The sequence below is a fragment of the Carcharodon carcharias genome, chromosome 31, assembly GCF_017639515.1.
Source record: "Carcharodon carcharias isolate sCarCar2 chromosome 31, sCarCar2.pri, whole genome shotgun sequence".
Classification (NCBI taxonomy): domain Eukaryota; kingdom Metazoa; phylum Chordata; class Chondrichthyes; order Lamniformes; family Lamnidae; genus Carcharodon; species Carcharodon carcharias.
This window is the reverse complement of record NC_054497.1, coordinates 10,802,606-10,822,555: the sequence shown is the minus strand read 5'-3', so window position 1 is coordinate 10,822,555 and position 19,950 is coordinate 10,802,606. Positions and strand designations below refer to the sequence as shown.

The 19,950-nt window shown below is 47.8% G+C and overlaps 1 protein-coding gene across 1 annotated transcript in view; it reads right to left on the bottom strand.

Annotated features, from left to right (window-relative positions):
- LOC121271776 (neurotrophin-4-like) overlaps window positions 1-17,562 on the bottom strand; it is a 32,693-nt gene extending 15,131 nt beyond the window's left edge. Inside the window, exon 1 of the mRNA XM_041178038.1 lies at window positions 17,348-17,562. The gene's annotated coding sequence lies outside the window, so the exon portion shown is untranslated. The remainder of the gene's footprint in view (window positions 1-17,347) is intronic.
- Between the last annotated feature and the right edge of the window lie 2,388 nt (window positions 17,563-19,950).

Below are 19,950 nucleotides of genomic sequence, written 5' to 3'. Positions count from 1 at the left end.
ACAGGTCAATCTGCATCAGTGAGGCGTCAGTTGTCTAAGTATTTAGACCCTGGGCTCAGCTGGTCCTCCCTGTCAACTTGGGACCAGAAGGTTGTGGATTCACGCCCTCCTCAAGGAGGGCTCGCGACTTCGATGAAGTACTGAAGACTGAGAAATGGATGGAATGGAGAAGACATTAAACCCCTTTCAGTAGATGGAAAAGTTAACACTGTTGAAGAAGAGCAGGGCAGCCCTTCTGGTCCAGTTTGACTTTCCTCCCTCAAACTTACACCAGCGAAAACAAGACGTTCGTCTCATATACTGTGATACCTTGACGTGCGTCCCTCAAGGGAGCAAGACTTGCCTTTTTGTAGCACCTTTCACAACCTCAAGACTTCTGAAAGAGCTTTACAATAAATGATGCATTTTGGGAAGTCTAGTCGCTGTTGCAATGTTGGAAACTGAGGCAGCCAATTCGCACACATCACAAAACTGCAAACAGCAATACAACACGCGGTGTTTCAGTGATGCAAATTGAGGGCTGACAAGGTCTTGTGGTGCAGGGGATAGTGTCACTGCCTTTAGGCCAGACGCTCTGTGTTCGAGTCCCACCCCAGGACTTGATGGCCAAGGTTTGTGCATCCATAACGTGGCCAAACAGGTTGATTATCAAACACATGCCAATGGCAGGCGGTAAACATGGGAGAGATGCCTTGTCAGCCACATGATGGGAAGGAATTGGAACCTCCCCCACAGCTCCAGACTACAACATGGAAAAGTTCATGTTGCCATTGCGGTGGAGGGCTGGTGCGGGTCAGATTGGCAGCATGGGGTCTGACACCACAGTGCAGAGTGGGTTTGGGACCTGCCTCCTTGCCTTACCCATGGGTGGAGGTTGTGGTGCTGTTGGTTGCTCTGTCCCCTTTCAGGGACCTGAAGGAATAGCTGAGGGATAAATATTGATCAGGAAAGTGGGAGAACTCCCTGATCTTCTCTGGGATAGTTTATGACCACCTGACAGGGCAGACGGTTAAACTGAGGCCCCCCCCCCCCCACCTGCCTTCTCAAGATGTGCGATCCCATGACACCATTTTGTAGGAGAATCCTCCCAGTGTCATGGTCAATACTTATCCTGCAATCAGCAGCACTAAAATAGTGTAACTGTCCACTTAACGTACCGCTGTTTGTGGGAGCTTGCTGTGCACAAATTGGCTGCTGCTTCTCCTACATTACAACAGCAGCTGTATTTCAAAAGTACTCCAATCACTGCACAGCACTCCTGAGGTCATGAAAGGGAGTATATAAATACAACTGCTTTTATGTTTATCTAGTACTGGCGAATACAATGATTTAGGCAGCTGACAGCAACCATGTGTGTTATGTTGTGCACACACATAAGGAACTTTATGGAGCTTGCTCCAGGCAACAGACCCAACCAATTACAGTAACAGATTTCAACCTCTGCACGTGAATCAATAACACATTGTCCACCAAGCAGTTATCTCAGTTTTAATGAGGTTTGCCACTTGTTTATAAACCATCTGAAGCTTTTTGGTATTGCTTGCCAAAAGCGGAGATCATTAAGAACAGAGGCATTGATGAAGGAACCAGTAATGCTGTTCACAGCAGTCACACCTGTGTAATAGCTGGGACTGTGGCTGATAATTTACAAGAGGAGGCGACTGTGAGGGGGCTGGAGAGAGGGAGGGTATGGGACCAGCGCATAACCAGCACGGCTGCTACCAGGCACTGGAGACAAGCTGCGCTTGTGCTGCGTGGGACCCACAGTTACACTGCACCTCTGCTGCGAAGCGTTAGGAGCGAGGCAGCGCCTCTGTTGTGAGGGATTTTGATGGGAAGCGTTCCACGAGAATTCCAGGTCCAGAATGGGGCTACCAAGCCAGAGGATGAGACGCAGTTGGGATTCTTGGACAGAGAATGTGTTTATTTAACTACATCTTAATGTGTCTACGCTATTTGCCTCAAGCACTCCCTGGGGTAGCGAGTTCCACATTCTCACCACTGTCTGAGTAATGCAATTTCCCCTGAATTCCCAATCGGATTTAGTGGTGACTACTTGTGGCCCCTAGTTTTGGACAAGTGGAAATGTCTTTAGTATGCCCACCCCATGAAATCATTTTATAATACTAAAGACCCTCAGCTTTCATTTTTCTAAGGAAAAGAGCCTCCACCTGTTCAGTCTCTCCTAACAGGTATAACCTCTCAGTTCTGATATTATCCTTGTTAATCCTTTTTTTTGTACCTTCTCCAGTGCATCTACATCCTTTTTGTAAGAAGGAGACCAGAACTGTGCGCAGCATTCTAAATGTGGTCTAACCAAGCTTCTAATATAACATAATATTTACACATTGGGCCTTGTGATGGCGCTGGGAGCTGGTCAGAGGATACACCACAGCAGCATGATCCACATTGTATTATACCCACTGCTAAGGTGTGTCTGTGTTTAAGCCCCTGTGCCTTTACATCTAAAAAATCTAATTCTTGTAAATAAGCTCTCCCAGAGGTCAGGCAGGGGCTAAACTGCTGTCACTCAGAAAATTCCTGATTGACAGCTACTTTGAGATAGATGTAGACAAAAAAAAATGGGCCTGATTTTAACTCCAGTTTCTGGCCAGGAAGGGTTAGGAGACAGTGAAAAGAAGGGCAGTAACTTACTCCCCTCTGATTCCCACCTGCCATCTCACCAAGCCCTGACGCTAACCTGCCCTTTGGAGCCAGTGAACAACATGGCCACAGGGAGGTGGTGGTGCAGTGCTGGTGTCACTGGGCTAGTAATCCAGAGGCCCACGTTAATGCTCTGCGGACATGGGTTCAAACCCCAGCGTGGCCGCTAGTGGAACTTAAAACTTGGTTACTAAAATCTGGCACCAAGTTTTAGAAACGGTGACCATGAAACGACCATCAATTGTTGTAAAAACCCTGGAGGGTTCACTTTCGGGAGGGAAATCTGCTGCCCTCACCCGTTCTGGCCTACACGTGACTCCAGCAAACGTGGTTGATGCTTAGGCGCCCTCTGAAGTGGCTGAGAAAGCCACTCGGTTCAAGGGCAATGTTTTTGTAAATCCACAGACCAGGCACTGATGGAATTGGTGGGACTTCAAGTTTGGCTGGAGGCCTAAATTAGCAAAGTAGTGAGGCTTTCTCTCAACCGCAACCCCCAGGCCGGGCTTTATCTGCCAGGGGTGGTAACTTTCATAATAAGTTTCAGGTCTCCCTGTGGGACCCAATCATATACAGGGCAGACCAGGTGAAGGCAGCTATCGGTAATCTAGGCTAGTGAGCGGGCCGCAAGAGTGACCCTCCTTCATCCCAGTGGTCTGCAGGATTGAAATCGGGCATGCGCACCAACCATGACCCCGTGAATAAGATTAAATACGTTCAATACACGCCGAATATTTCATAACGAGTCATAGAAAACGCTGAACCACTCATGCAGTAATAGAATTGTCACCAGCGTCAAATGGTAAAAATAAAGGAAATATTCATGCTTCCCTTACATCCCACTCAGTGCGACTTCTGGATGGATCTGTCCTCCACAAGCTCTCTTAGATCAGGGCTCAGGGATGTGCGGACACTTTGCAATTCAGTGCAGAGGTTTCCGTCCGTTTCTCTGCCATGCATTTTGCACTGGATATGCCCCATAGCAGAAAAAGTCTGCTCAAAATGTGCATTTTGATTCAAAGATTGACGGAGAACTGGACCAGAGATATCCAACCAAAGTCCTCATAAAGCTTTCCTCTTTAGCCGATTGAAGCGAGGCAGCACTTTGATTGGACACAGAGGGAGCGCACGGCTCTCGTAGTCAATGTTGCGTGCAATCAGCACCCGCCTCACTTCACGTGTCCTTGCTTTGCCGTGTGTATCACTTCAGTAACACCGGAGGGGAAAAAAACTACACGGACAGAATCTGGCAGCCCCACCCCCGAGGGCAACGGTCAACAAAATGTCTCGCGGGCCGCACTCAGAACCCTGATGCTGGGCCCAGCACTGGCTTAAGGGCGCAAGTGAACCCGTTGAGTTCTTATAACAACCCAACAGCTTCATTACTTCTATTGGCATCTGATTTGAATCGCAAACTGAATTCAAATCCTTAAGCTGTGCTGGTGGCATTTAAACTCACATTTTCTGGCCAAGTAACAGAACCATGAAACTATCAGCAGTTTGACTGAGATTGTTTTGACGTTTTGTGTTTTAGTAGATTAAGGTTTGGGCATGATAGTCATTGATATACGTACACACACAGATGCAGGCACATACACACACACACACACACACACACACACACACACACACACACACAGATGCATGCATACATACACACACAGACACATGCATACACAGAGACAGGCAGACACACACACACACACACAGACAGGCAGACACACATACACACAGATACACACAGGTAGACACACACATAAACACACACACAGAAAAACACACACACAGATGCACACACACACAGAGAGACAGACAGACACTCACACACACACACACACAGAGGCAGACACACATACACACAGATATACACAGGTAGACACACACACATAAACACACACAGACAGACAAATACACACAGGCGCGCACACACACACAAACAGAGATACACACACAGAGACAGACAGACAGATACACACACACACACACACACACACACACACACATTTGCACAGACAGATACACACACACACACACACACACACAAACAGAGATACACACACAGAGACAGACAGACTGATACACACACACACACACACACACACACACATTTGCACAGACAGGCAGACACACACACAGACAGGCACACACACATACACACACATAAACACACACAGACAGACAAACAAACACACCCACACACAAGCACAGCCACTACATGATGCCAATTTAACATCTCAGTTCAGTGACTCGGACTGAGTGCACCGAGACATTTGATGTTGATTCGAGACCTGCTAAACAGACAAAAAAGAAAGAAAAGATTTCCATTTATACAGTGCCTTTTATGGCATCAGGATTCTCCAAAATGCTTTACAAACAACTAAATACTTTCAAGTGTAGTCACTGCTGCAACCAATTTTGTGCACAGCAAGCTCCCACAAATAGCATTGTAATAGTGATTGGGTCATATTTTGTCAGTCATGTTGACTGAGGCACCAATATTAGAACTTTCCTGCTCTCCTTTGAATAGTGACCATGGGATCCTTAAGGTCCACCTGAGAGGTTGGGCAGGGTCTCAGCTTTAATGTCACATCTGAAAGACTGTATCTCAGACGCTGCAATTTCTCCCTCCTCAGCGAGAGACTGGCTCTTGTACTCAAGTGGAGTGGGATTGTGAAGGCACAACCACATGACCCTGAGGAAAGAGCATTGCCACCAAGCCATGTTCTGATCATAGACGTGCACGGTAGGCCTGCTGTGTTACAGGGCAGCCGAAAGAAATTAAGTGAATAGGTGAAACCAGACCTCTGCATTCTATGGTCCTGGTACCAGTTTCGATCTCACTGGCAACAGAATAGATCCATCACTGACCGATACTGACCGTGCCTGTGTTGATCAGGCCTCCAGCAGGACCCACAGTGTCTATACTAAGACAGACCCACTTGCCAGGATGAGTGTGGCTCCCACAACACTGAAGAAGCTGGACACCGTCCAGGACAAAGCGACCCACTTGATCGGCACCACATCCACAAACATTCACTCCCTCCACCAATGTGTACCATCTGCAAGATGCACTGCAGGAATTAACCAAGGCTCGTTGGCAGCACCTTCCAAACCCACGACCACTACCATCTAGAAGGACAAAAGCAGATAGGTGGGAACACCACCACCTGGAAGTTCCCCTCCAAGTCATCCACCAACCTGACTTGGAAATATATCGGCCGTTCCTTCACTGTCACTGGGTCAAAATCCTGGAACTCCCTCCCTAACAGCACTGTGGGTGTACCTACACCACATGGACTGCAGCGGTTCAAGAAGGCAGCTCACCACCACCTTCTCAAGGGCAACTAGGGATGGACAATAACTGCTGGCCTAGCTAGAGATGCCCACATCTCGGGAATATTTAATAAAAACTTCGCCCATCAGCTCCATTTTGCTGATACCTACTCCTGGGTCAAAAACCTAAAACTGGAAACACAAGGTGCATTGTGTGTGCCCGTCAAAGGAGGGATCTAATTGTAATCAGGTTTAAATTACAGCTCTGCAACATGGCAATGTTTAGTCAAAACCATCCTTATTAAAAGCCACAATTTACATTTAACATAATAAAACGTTCCAAGGTGCTTTAAAAGAGCATTATAAAATTCAGCCACAAAAGGAGATATTAGGTCAGAGGACCAAACGCTTGGTCAAAGAGGTAGGCTTTAAGGATCCTCTTAAAGGAGGAAAGTAAGGTAGAGAGATGGAGAGGGGTAGGGAGGGAATTCCAGAGCTTAGGGTCTAGGCACGGCCACCAATGGTGGAGCAATTAAAATCAGGGCTACCCAAGAGGTCAGGATTCGAGGAGCGCAGAGACCTGGGAGGATTGTGGAGATAGGGAGGATTGAGACCACGGAGAGGTTTGAAAACAAGGGGGAGAATATTAAAATCAAAACGCTTGCTTGACCAGAAGCCAATGTAGGTCAATGAGCACAGGAGTGATAGGGGAATGGGTTACGCAAGGCAGCAATGATGCTTTATTGTAACCTTGTGTTTTCCTACTCACTGTAGTATGTGCAGTATCACAAACAGATGTGATCAACTTGGCTAAGTATGCTTCTAACTGACCTTACACTCTGAGGAAGGGACAGTCGCAGGAGACTTCCAGGCGTCAACAGCTGGCTCAGTGGGTAGCACTCTCACCTCTAGACCAAACTGTTGTGGGTTTGCAGCCCCCACCCCAGAGATGTGAGCTTGAAACCCTAGCTAATACGTCAATGCAGCACTGAAAGAGAGAGCTGCCCTGCTGGAGGTGCTGTCTTTTAGTTGAAGACTACAGAGCTCTCCCTGAGGCCAATATTTATCCCTCAACCAACATCATTGAAAAGAGATTATCTGGATGTTACCATGTTGCTGTTTATGGGAGCCTGCTGTGCGCAAACTGGCTTCCACATTTCCTGCACTTCAAAAAAGGGCTCAATTGGCTGTACGGTGCTTTGAAATGTCTGAGGTTGAACTATAAATTGTCTAAGTGCCCGATTCATGTGTTATTAATGAATTGGTTATACGATGAGTCACTACACCATCTTGTTCCCATATCACGATCTTTATTTTCTCTCAATGACTTGCTCTCCTCTTCTACCTTGTTCTCCCTGCTCACGTGGCACCGCTATCATGCCAGCTGATTGACCACTGGGCACAGCCTCGCCCAATCCTGTTCTCAACCTGACGCACACACTTTGAGGCAGGAGCGGGGGGGTTGGGCAGGGAGGGGAGGGTGGTGGTAGTGGGGGTGGGGGGGAGAGGGGGCACTGGTCAAATTCCCTCCCCCTGCCTGCCCTCCTGCCCACCACCGTCTCTCTCTGTTGTGAGGTCAATCCTCCTGCACCCCCCACTACCCCCCCACCACCCCCCCACCCCGGCTTTATGCCCTGTGAAGCTTAGCGGCTCCCATAAGGCCTTGCGGCTGAGCCATTCCTGGTCCAAAAACCACGTGACACGGTCAATCACGGAGCCAGCAAGGCGCCTGCAGCCACTTCTGTTTGCAATTGCTGACAAGTTAAACATCTATATTGGATGACAGGGAGCTGGAAAGCAAGAGCAACTACCATCCACCCACATTGCTTTAATTCTGCAGTGGCCAACCCCGTTCTGTTGAGAGAACATTTGCTGAACCCATTTCAGCCAAAGGCCCACTAAGGAACTGCACAAAGTGAAGAAGAGAGAGAAATAAAGACAACCCCCACTCCCAACCATCCCCCCACCTGCGCTGGCTCCGCACAGTAATCAAAAACAGGCTCCTCTTCACGTTATTCTGCAGGAAGGCTTTTACATTTTTAATATGGGCTCTGGCACCTCAGCCCTACTCAGGAGTCTCTGGCCGCAGTCAAATTCACATGCTCTCCCCGGTTTCTGCTGCCAGAAGACAGGCGTCTGGTCCTGGTGGCCAATCCTGACCTTCCTCCAGATGGGAATGGCCATTTTTAGTGGCCAGGGTTATCACGGATTGCTGTTTATTATCAGTAATTAACACTGGCCCCGTGAGCCTCATCCTCGCATTCAATCCTTCCCAGACCTCCATTACCTCCTCCGGCCCTACCTCCCTCCCAGATTTCCTGCAGCCTCTAACCCTGGCCCATTGAGCACGTCTGATTTTAAATCTCCGCAATTAGCGGCCGTGCCCCCCCCGTTGTCTGGGCCCTGACTTCCGGAATTCCCTCTTCAAACCTTTCCGCCTCTTTTCCCCCCTTTAAGATGTGTCTTAAAACCGCCACTGGGTCATCTGTCTGACACTTTGGCTGGATCAGCATCAGTAGAGAGATAGCCGGCAGCACACAAAACCAGGGTGATGGGGGAAGGAGCTGCTGAGCGACAGGGTGAGCGAGCTGGGCTAACATCAGTAGAGGTATGAATGAAAGCAGGAAATGTTGGGAATACTCAGCAGGTCTGGCAGCATTTGTGGAGAGAGAAAGAGTTAACATTCAAGGCTGATAACCTTTATCAGAACTTCTGAAGTTCCGATGAATGGTCTTCAACCTGAAACGTTAACTCTGCTTTTCTCTCTCTCCACAGACACTGCCAGACCTGCTGAGTATTTCTGGCATTTTTCTGTTTTGACTTCAGACTTGCAGCACCAGCAGTATTCTGCTTTTGTATTGGTAGATATTCAGAAGCTGCAATGGAGTCATCAAGTCATAGAGTCACTAACGGCAGAAAGGGGCCAATCAGCTCATCGAGTCCATGCCAGCCCTCTATAGAGCAGTGATAGGTAACCGAGGCTAGTGAGTGGGCCCGCAAGAGTGGCCCTCCCGCATCTCAATGTGCCGCAAGATTGAAATCGGGCATGCGCCCTAACCGTGACCCCGTGAATAAGAATTTGCGGGGCGTGCCCACTGAAGCGAGGCAGTGCTTTGATTGGATGCCAAGGGAGCGCACGGCTCTCGTAGTCAATGTTGCGTGCAATCAGCACCCGCCTCACTGCACGTGTCCTTGCTTTGCCATGTGTATCACTTTAGTAATGGCAGGAAAAAAACTATGTGGATGGAATCCAGTGGAATCTGGGAGCCCCGCCCCCGTGGACAACGGTCAACAAAATGTCTCACAGGTTGACCAGCACTGCCGGAGAGCAATCTAGTCAGTCCCACTCTCCCCCCCGCTCTATCCTCGTAGCCCTGCAAGTTTACATCCAATTTCCTTAGGCAGCAAGTTCAAGTCATTACCACACACTGTGTATCAAAGATACGGGTATCGCTTCCCCAAAACCTTGACACTCACCTGGCCTAATATGAAACACTAACAAAATTTACTTGACGTGGCATCATAGAGTACTGTGCAGCACAATTTCTTAAGAATTGCAATTTTAGTTTCAGTTTTATTTACCCGTCTCTCACTTTCCCAAATCAGGACTGAACTGTCCACAGATTGAACTGAAACTCGGTGTTGATAAAACAACAAATGGGTTGAAGATTCTCAAACCCGTCTGTAGGGAAAAAACCCCAAGTATAAAAATACAGCACATAAAACGTCTGCCAATAACAAAATAGTAAACGATCAAGTTTTAATTCTTTGATAAATCTCCGTCTCAAGGTTCTGATTTCAGTGAATATATATGTGTGAGATGAGGAAAGGGTATTAAGTGTTATGGATCCAAGGCGTTTGGATGAAATTAAGGTCAGCCGTGGTGTAATCAAGTGGCAGAACATGCTTGAGGGGCTGAATGGCCTCCTTCTGCTCCTATGATAGGATTCAGGGCTAATAGAGATGCATCAAAGGGAACATTGTGGATAATTGGGCCGGATGGACCAATAGACTTCTGCCTGAGATTATTAACACTGTTCTAATGCCTTGTAAAAATGTAAAAATTCTCAATACGGCTGTTAGTGAAACCTCAGTCACTGTCAACAGTTTTAAAACACCTTAGAACAGAGTTCCATAGTTCCTTACCATCTCAGAACCTGTTCTGACCAACGTCAATAGTTCAGTGGGTTGCCTCTGAGTCCGAAGGCTGTGGGTTCAAGATCCACTCCGGGGCTTGAGTGCAAATATCTAGGCTGATGTTGCCAGTGCAGTACTGAGGGAGTGCTGCACTGTCAGAGGTGCTGTCTTTTGGATTAGGTGTTAAACTGCTGCTCTCTCAAATGGACATAAAAGACCCACTCAAACTGCATCCCCCACCAAACCCCCCAACCCTGTGCTATTTCAAAGACGAGCCAGAGGAGCTCAGGGCTAATATTCTTCCCTCATCTGACATCTCAAACAGATTAAGCAGCAACTGTTTCATTGCTGTTAGTGGGAGCTTGCTGTGTGTAAATTAACTACTAGGTTTCCCATTTTGCAACAGTGACTACATTTCAAAAGCACTTAATTGTCCGTGAAGCATTATGGGATGTTTTGAGATTGTGAAAGGTGCTTTAGAAATGCACGTTTTCGATTTTTTCACTGCCAATTTTTAGTTTTGATGATCCACAACTTTTGACACCACTTAAAACATAATTCCAGTAAAAGATCTAAACTTAAATGCTGGAACACACGAAAAATACGAGTCTTAAATATGAGTGTTTTATTTAATCAGTAACTGGTACCATGACTCGCTTTACGATGCCGAGACCCCTCCCCATTTCTCCAGGGCATGCAGACTCTTGCTGGGGTACAGTTCCATCAGAGCTGGCCATTCTCCACCACTTCATTCAGGTGACCACTCTTTGTGTGTCAGCCTAGTCGGCCTACCTCTCATTATCCTGCCATGCTGGGTATCACCCACTTCAAAAATTCACATCCTTGTGTTCAAATCTCTCCACAGCCTCCTCTAGCTCTACAGCTCTCTGGAAATTGCTGCGCTCCTCCAATTCTGGCCTCTCGAGCATCCCCAATTTCAATCGCTCCACCTTTGGCAGTGGTGCCTTCAGCTGCCTGGGCCCTAAGCTCTGGAATTCCCTCCCTAAACCTCACTGACCTTCTTTGAGGTACTCCTTAAAACCTTCCCACTCTGACCAAAGTTTTTGGACACCTGCCCTGATGTCTCTTCAAGTGGTTCAGTGTCAAATTTGTGTCTGATTCCACTCTTGCTTTGGCAGTCTTGTGGAGCAGTGGGTAGCGCCACTGCCTCCAAGCCAGGAATTCTGGGTACAAGTCCCACCCCAGGGTTTGATGGCCAAGTAAGGTGCGTGAGTTCATAACACAGCCAATAAAGTTGGTTATCAACCTGAAAATCTTCCCAACATGCACCAATGGCAGGTGGTTAAGAGCGGGAGAGATGCTGGAATGTTGGAGCCTCTGTCACCCCTATCCATAGCTCCAGGCTACAACATGTATTTAAAAAGAGCAAAGCAACCCGCACTTCCTGAATGAACCATCACACTCTTGTTTTACTATGTTAAAGGGGCTATATAAATGCAAGCTGTTGTTGTAGGTAGACGTTTAAGGGCAAGCTGACTGTGATCAAGCGCAGGGACCCTCACATCTTTGCCTCAACATGCAGCCCAAGGACACTGAGCTGAACTGTGCACTCTGACCTGCAGCCCCGATTGCAATTCAATCAGCGTAGACCAAGGGCAGAGTCTGGGATCAGAGCCTGGGATTTTGCTGCTCTGTTATGGCTCTGCGCTGCTCCATGCTACTGAGCAAGCATAAAGCCAGATACACTATGCATTAAGAGGAAGATTTTGGGCAGGCAAATATTTTCAAACCATGATATGCATGACAAACTAAACCAAACCATAATGAAGGCAAGAGACGACACATTTGCTAAACCAAATACTTAATCTCCACGAAGGGATTAAATAGGATTATGTAGGCCATTCTGCCTTTCAATCCTGTCCCACCATTTGGAGCATGTCTGATTTGTACCTCAGCCCTACTTATTCACCTTAGTCCATATCCCTTACTACTCTTGCCCAACAAACATTTCAATCTTGATAGCTCCAACTGACCCCCAGCATTTGAGGAGAGAGTTCCAGATTTCCACAACCCATAGCGTGCAAATTTGCTTCCTACTATCAACTATGAATGAACCTAGCTCTAATTTTAAGCAAAAACAAAAATTGCTGGAAAACCTCAGCAGGTCTGACAGTATCTAGGGAGAGAGCAACAGAGTTGACGTTTGGACTCTGTGCAACCCTTCAGGATCATACGGGCTCGAAATGTTAATCCTGCTTCTCTCTCCCTAGATGCTGTCAGGCCTGCTGAGTTTTTCCAGCATTTTCTGTTTTTGTTTCAGACTTCCAGCATCTGCAGTATTTCGCTTTTATCTAATTTTAAGATCTTGCCCCCACCCAACTTGCAACTCCCCTTAAACCCTCCCGCCACCTTCGATCCTCGATTTCCTCAATAGTTCTTTTCTACCTGCCTTTTAAACACCTGATTGGGTTGACCTTCAATCTCCTGTACGCAAGGGAAGGCAAACTACATTGAAGCTACTTGTCCGCATAATTAAACCCGCAAGGGCTTGGCATACTACTGAATCTGGGCTGCACCCTCTCCAAGATCACTACATCCTTCCTAAGGCAAGGTGCCTAAAACTGAACGCAATTTACCCCAACTGGGGCTTGTCAAAGCTCTATACGACCAAAGCATAACTCCTTCCCTTGGTAAATGATTACTAACCTCGTTGTATAGAGCACAGCAATAAAGCTTGTTTAAAGCAGTTAACCGTATTATGAAAACCACGGCGTCTGAATATATTAATATTCTACTAACGCAACTTAGATACCACAGCACAAGCAAGCGTCACAGTAGCTAGTGTGGTTAAGAATGGAGCTCTGACTGGACTCACCAAGCCAGTCATTCCAGTACTAGTCCGACAGCTCTCCAAACCTTCTGTTGAATAAATATTCCTTCCCTCAACCAAGCGCTGACCAGTGTAGCTGGAAGCGTTCTTGGAATGAAAGAATGGCTTGCATTTATATAGCTTCTTTCACAACCTCAGGGTGTCCCAAAGTGTTTTTTTAAGCAATGAAGTTCTTTTGAAGTGTACTGTTGGAATGCAGCAAGCATGGCTGCCAATTTGCACACAGGAAGCTCCTGGAAAGAGCGGAATCAGAAAAACCAGGTCAGCTGTTATTCTAATGATATTGGTTGAGGGACACTAGGGAGAAATTCTCTGTCTGTCTTCAAAATAATGGTTATGGGATCTTTAAAAGTCACCCAAAAGCAAAATCCTGCGGATGATGGAAATCTGAAACAAAGACAGAAAATGCTGGAAAAGCTCAGCAGGTCTAGCAGCACGTGTGGAGAGAGAAACTGAGCCAATAGACAGATGTGGGCTCAGTTTTCATGTCTTATCAGGGAGACAGCAACTCCAACAGGGCAGCAATTCCTCTGTAACTGCAACCGGGAGCATCAGCCTCAACTGTCTGCTCAAGTCTCTGGTGTGGGACTTGAACCTGTGACTTCACTGACTCAGAGGCACAGCATCCCCAGTGGTAGAACGCAGCATCTGCTGTGGTACTAGGGCCATGTGGATCTAAACGTCCCAGTTTCATGCTCCAGATCTGTGCTGACCTTAGCTGGAGCAGAAAAATAAACCGATGATGCAAATAGCTCAGCATCCCTCAATTGGGGAAAGGGAAAACCGGTCAGGGTTGACATCCCTAATCATTTATCCAATGATTCCTAGTGTAGAGCACATGTCTAAAGGGATTAATGGGTGGGGATTGAACTGAGCTTGTCTGCATCAGCTCCCATGGTGGAATAGGCTGCCATCCCTCACTGGTAGGTTTTAAGTCCACAGGACATTAGCTTTGGTAAAGGTAACACAACGGGGAGAGGCATCTGTAAATCTGTTACCCCAAAACAATCCAAAGTTTTGAGGAATGGTGAAATGTGGGGGTGGGGGGGGGGCGCTGGAAATTGTCTGGACATGTTCTATTCTAAAAAACAAATGAGAGGATCTCACAATCTTCACTGAAAGGAGCGCCCCGCTCAACCGGTCATTCAATCCCATTCCTGGCGTGTGGAATCTTGCTGTGCCAATCCCAGTCGCTGCCTCTGCCCGCTGCCACAGGTGGGTGGGTTTCAACCGTAACCCACCGGGACATCACAAACCAATGCACCCCCTTCGGCCGCTGCAGAGCACACAGTCTGTCGGCCACTTGGTTCAATTGGAGGCTGCGGGAAGTAAACCCTCAACAAGTACAGGACCCCAGCGCCCTGCCCTTGCACATCCTGACCTTGTGGTGCCTAAGGGAGTGCGGAGCCTGTTCATCTTTCTGATAATCTTTTAATTGAAACCAATTAAACCAAATCAACAAAATTGGGATAAATCAGGCACAGCCCCTAATTCAGGTCAGCTGTAAAACCAAGGACATTCGTCTTTCTGATGTTGCTCAATGTGTGTTTCATTATAAGTAGCTGATAATTAGGTTAAAGCTGGGCAGGGAACGCCCGATGGGAAGCGGCCTTACATTCTGGAACATGAACTGGGCTGGCATTCAGTCTGAATTCCTTGCTTTGAAAATTCCCAATTATTTCAATATATAAATGTTGCAGAAAAATGTTTGCACCAGATGGGCTTGCAGGGGTGAACCCTCAACTCAGGCCTTGGCCTGCAGAGAACACGGGGTTGGCACGTGGGCTGTCCCCATGGAACACGGCAGCTTAAAGGTAGAGAGGCTGGAGCACAGAACGCAGCGGACTCTCCAGTGCAGGGCCGAGGGAGTGCTGCACTGCCAGAGGCGCCGTGGTCCAGATGCGATGTTAAATCAGGTGGGCGTCGAGAACCCGTCGCGCTGCTTTTGAAAAGGGAGACGGGGTTCTCCCCGGTGTCACGGAACCAACATCGATACAAAACAAAAACTAGCCATTGCCAAAATGCTGCTGGTGGGATCTTGCTTTGTGCAAAATTGGCGGCAGAGTTTCCGGCATTAAAATAGCGACTCTGCTTCAAAACAAAAGTGCTCCATTGGCTGTTAAAGCGCACTGTGGGGGTGGGGGGGGGGGTCATGAAAGGCGCTATATAAATGCAAGGTTAAAATGCGGTGGTAGACTGCAGCCTAGGGCAGAGAGGTGCAGAAGCAGAGCACAGACCTACACAAGTCTACAGATGGAATTCACTTCCTATTAAATCCCGCCTGATTTTAGTCTCTGTCTCTGTCTCTCTCTCTCTCTCTTTCTCCCCTTAGGATCCATTCTGCTGAGAGGCAAGGCCAGTCCCACAGGTTGCAAATCCCGTCAAAACTCTCCTGTCGGTTGTGGGTCCCACCTGCCGCCCAGGGTGAACAAGGCCGGGTCGTACAAAGCTGTCCAGCTGCCGGGATGGGATGGGATGGAATGGGATGGGATGGGATGGGATGGGATGGGGTTTCAGTCCGGGAAGTTTACTCTAGTGCCCCAGGGCGCTATTAAACACTCAGGTCTTGAGAAGAGAGAGAGAGAGAGAGGGAGGGAGGGAGAGGGAGAAATTCCAAACCATACCTTCTGAAAAATCAGGGAGTGTTTAGTATTGAAGCAGGAAGCACATTCTGGTCGAAGCATCACAGGACACGTTGAAGCACCAACAGGCGGTAGACAGGTGCTGAACAGCAGGATCCCAAAGACAACTCTTACAGCTTTCGACAAAAGAGCCGAAGGAAAAAGGGGGTGACCGTGGGGGACGAGACGGTGAGGGGTTGGGGGGGAGGGGGGGTGGGTGGAATGTCTGTTCTCACAAAGTCACACAGAGTGCTGCTCAAATCTCATGTCCCAAGCCCCCCCCCCCCCCGCAAAAAAAAGGGGGAAATGACTGAGTCCGGCTTCAGGCACGGAAAAACATGAGTACAAGGCAACAGAGGGAGAAACAATCCGGCCCCCCGTGAGTTTTGAACTGAAGCTGGGAGCAGCCCAGATTGACTGGAGGAGTTTTAGAGGAGAGAATGCCCTTGAGGGGAAAGGGGTGGTGGAGGTGGTGGAGGTGGTGGGGGGGGGTAACCGTGACACAATAGGGACCGTCAGAGACCAGAAACCAGACTTTTAAACACAGCCTAAATCGGATGCGGGGATCTCGCAATGGCTACAAGTCGTTCTTAAACCCGATAAGTTTTGACAAGCTGCATCAATGGACAACTGGCCGGCGGTACCTGGGGTCTCGGATGTCTTTCCTGGTCTGAGGAGAGGCGGATTGACCCTCTCTCCTTCTCTCTCTTTCTCTGTCTCTCTCTGTCTCTCTCTCTCTCTCTCTCTCAAAAGTTATTTGTCCTTACAACATCCCTGGAAGATTCAGAGCGGATGATGTCCTCGGTGCCCAGGACATGTTTCGAGGGGTGGTGGTGGTGGTGGTGGTGGTGGGGGGTGGGGGGACTGGGTTTTGCTAAGAGGGGGGGGGACGGAGGAGGAGGGAGGGGAGAGTGGGGGTCTATTCGTCCGAGAGCTGGGGGTCTGAACGGGGGGGTTGGGACCCAGAGAGGGAAACTGACAGGGTGGCTCAAGTTCACTATAAAATCTTTATAAACTCGTGCCTCTGACAGGGATCAGTTTCACAACGGAGCGCTTATAAAATGCTGAATGGGGAGGGCGCTGGGAGGGGGGGAAGACGTCAAATAGTATTTTGTTCGGGGCGAGTAACCATTGACCAAGTGCATAAAGAGAATTGAGGCACCTCCTCTCTCCCCCCCACACCCCCCCCCCACCTCCTTTAAAAAGGTTTAAAATGAATAAAAACTCTTCTCAGTGTTTAAAATTAAATTTCAACTGTACTTCTGCATTTTGAAGGCGGATCTTCAAGTCAGACGCGATTGAAACAAATTCCTTTAAAGATCAGATGCACCCTCGTCCCCTCCACGTTTGATTTGGGAGGGGAACTTCTTTATTTTAATAAGATATTCACATGTATTTTTCATCGAACTTAAAGGTGGTGTGTGAGGGAGAGGGAGAGGGAGAGAGAGGGAAGGTTTATAAAATGTGTCTATAATGCTTTTCCTATGTGAAACTCGACTGGCATAATGTATAATTCATTGGATAAATAGCGCTCGTATATTTAGACGTTCAATCCCGCGCTTGTAAAAGTATCGATGTCTTTTGTAACAATCCCGTGTAGCTGTTTTTTTTTAGAAAAAGAAAAGATTGCAATTAAATTAATGCACTCATCCCTTATTAATGAACTGATCAGTTTTCAGTCTTATTAAGAGACACAGACATGAGCGGTCAGCCAGTTCACGTGTGTTTATTTATTATTAAAATAACACACACACACTCACTCACTCACTCACTCACACACACACACACACACAATAATTCTTACCGCCTGGGAGTTGAGTCGATTCCAAATCAGGCTCGGTAAAGAAACAGACTCGCTTTAGCGTCGGGCTCCCCCGGAATCCTGGATCTCACGCAAGTCGATTAGAATCGATCCGATTGCCCTGTCAGCCCAGTGGGGTGTAACAGCCAAGGTGAACTTCTGCCTCAGTGCCATGCTGAGGGGAGTCGAGTCGGATGTGGCCCTCAAGTAAAGCCACCGAGCAGGGGCTCCAATGCATCTTTAACCCAGGCAGACCCACCCACCCCCTCCCCCCACCCCAAACAACCCCCCACCACCACCCCGACCCCCCCCCCCCCCCCCCCCCCCCACTCCTCCACAACACCAACCCTTTCCTCCTTTTCACGCTGAAGAATTAAGAACCTTTGTGGGTGGGGAGGAACCTGGGGGAGGAGGAGTGGGGGGGGGGGGGGGGTGGGGTGAACCGTGAGAAGATTTCTTGCAGATCAAAAATAACATTCAAATAAAAGAAAAAGAGGAGGGTGGGGGGTGGTGGAGAGAAAAGGATAAGAGAGAGAGAGAGAGAGTAACTTTCTGTCAGTGACGTGTCCACCAAACCCGCCCCCCCCCCCCCACCCCCCCATTAAAAGCAGGGAGGTGGGGTGGGGGGGGGGGGTGGTGTGTGAAAATGCTTTCACTCCATTTGAATTCGATTATTCCCAGGAACAGTGGATGGAAAAAAGATTGTTATAAATCACCGCGAGTCCCAAGAGGCTCAACCAACCTGAAGCATCAAGGCTGTGGGGAGAGAGGTGGGGGTGGGGGTGGGGTGGTGAATCGCTGCTTTAAAGATTTGAGAAAATTGAAGTTTTCGGAGTTAAGAACTAGTCGAGAAATTGATCTGAGAGTCAGTTTCACCTCGGGGACTGAGACGATTAAACTGGCATTTCTCTCTCTCTCTCTCTCTCTTGTAATTGAGCTGGGGGCACAGAACATGTTTGTGGCGAATCACCCAGAGCCGCATTAGAGAAATAAAATAAAAAGGCTGTTTCATATCAAATCTAACAGATGCGTCAGGATAGTGAAGTTTAAACAAACCTCCCTCATACACCAGCTGTGCCAGTTCACACCTGGCTGTATTTACCACCTGGCCGGAGTGACCCCTTGATAGGTCCCCATTAGCACCCACGCCTGTAGGTGAACTGTCAGCTATCCCCATTCCCACAATAACTTGGTCACCACTCCCAGCCAAATTTCAGGTCTCAGCTCTGAACCCACTTATCCATTCAGACCCTGTCAAACCAATCTCCAAGATGCCACCTTCAGGCGTTGACTAACGCCGGGCACAAAACGAGTTTAAAAAAAAATCAAAGTAGAAGCGATGTTTTACATCCTGTCACCCTTTCGTGGGATGTGGGCGTCACTGGCAAGGCCAGCATTTGTTGCCCGTCCCTAATTGCCCGTGAGCTGAGTGGCTTGCCCCGCCATTTCAGAAGGCAGTTAAGAGTTGTCCACATTGCTGTGGGTCTGGAGTCCCATAGAGTCATGGAGGTCTACAGCACAAGAAAAGGCCCTTCGGCCCATCGAGTCTGTGCCGGTCAAACAAGTACCTAACTATTCTAATCCCATTTTCCAGCACTAGGCCCATAGCCTTGTACGCCATGGCATCACGAGTGCACATCCAAATACTCCTGAAATGTTATGACGGTTTCTGCCTCTACCACCCTTTCAGGCAGTGAGTTCCAGATTCCCACCACCCTCTGGGTGAAAAAATTCTTCCTCACATCCCCTCTAAACCTCCTGCCCCTTACCTTAAATCTATGCCCCCTGGTTATTGATCCCTCCACCAAAGGGGAAAGTTCCCATGTCAGCCAGACCAGGTAAGGGCAGCAGGTTAAAAACAAAATACTGCGGATGCTGGAAATCTGAAATAAAAACGGAAAATGCTGTAAGAACTCAGCAGGTCTGGCAGCATCTGTGGAGAGAGAAGCAGAGTTTACGTTTCGAGTCCATATGACCCTTTATTATCTAAGGTTGGCAGATTTCCTTCCCTAAAGGGCATGAATAAACTAGAGATAAAAACAAAAAAACTGCGGATGCTGGAAATCCAAAACAAAAACAGAATTACCTAGAAAAACTCAGCAGGTCTGAATAAACTAGATGGGTTTATTTAAACCAGATTACAACAATTGATGATGGTTTTCATGGTCACTATTACTGAGAATAGTTTTGTATTCCATATTTATTAATTGAATTTAAATTCCACCAGCTGCCATGGTGGGATTTGAATCCATGTCCCCACAGCATTAGCCAGTGAGATTACTGCTACACCACTGTCTCCTCCTGACCTTCAATGCTGAAGACGTTCATTGTATAATAGAATTAGTCAACAATCTAAATGGAAAGAAAGACTTGCATTTGTATAGCGCCTTTCATGACTTCATGGCCTCTAAAGTGCTTTGCAGCCAATGAAGTGCTTTTGACGTGGAATCACTCACTGTCATCATGTAAGAAACGTGGCTGCCAATTTGCAAGCTCCCACAGACAGCAATGAGTTAAACGATCATCTGTTTTAAATTTATTTCCATCCATTGTTTTGTCTACACCTTTTAGCCCATTTTGATCCCTTCCCTCCACCCCATCCCCAC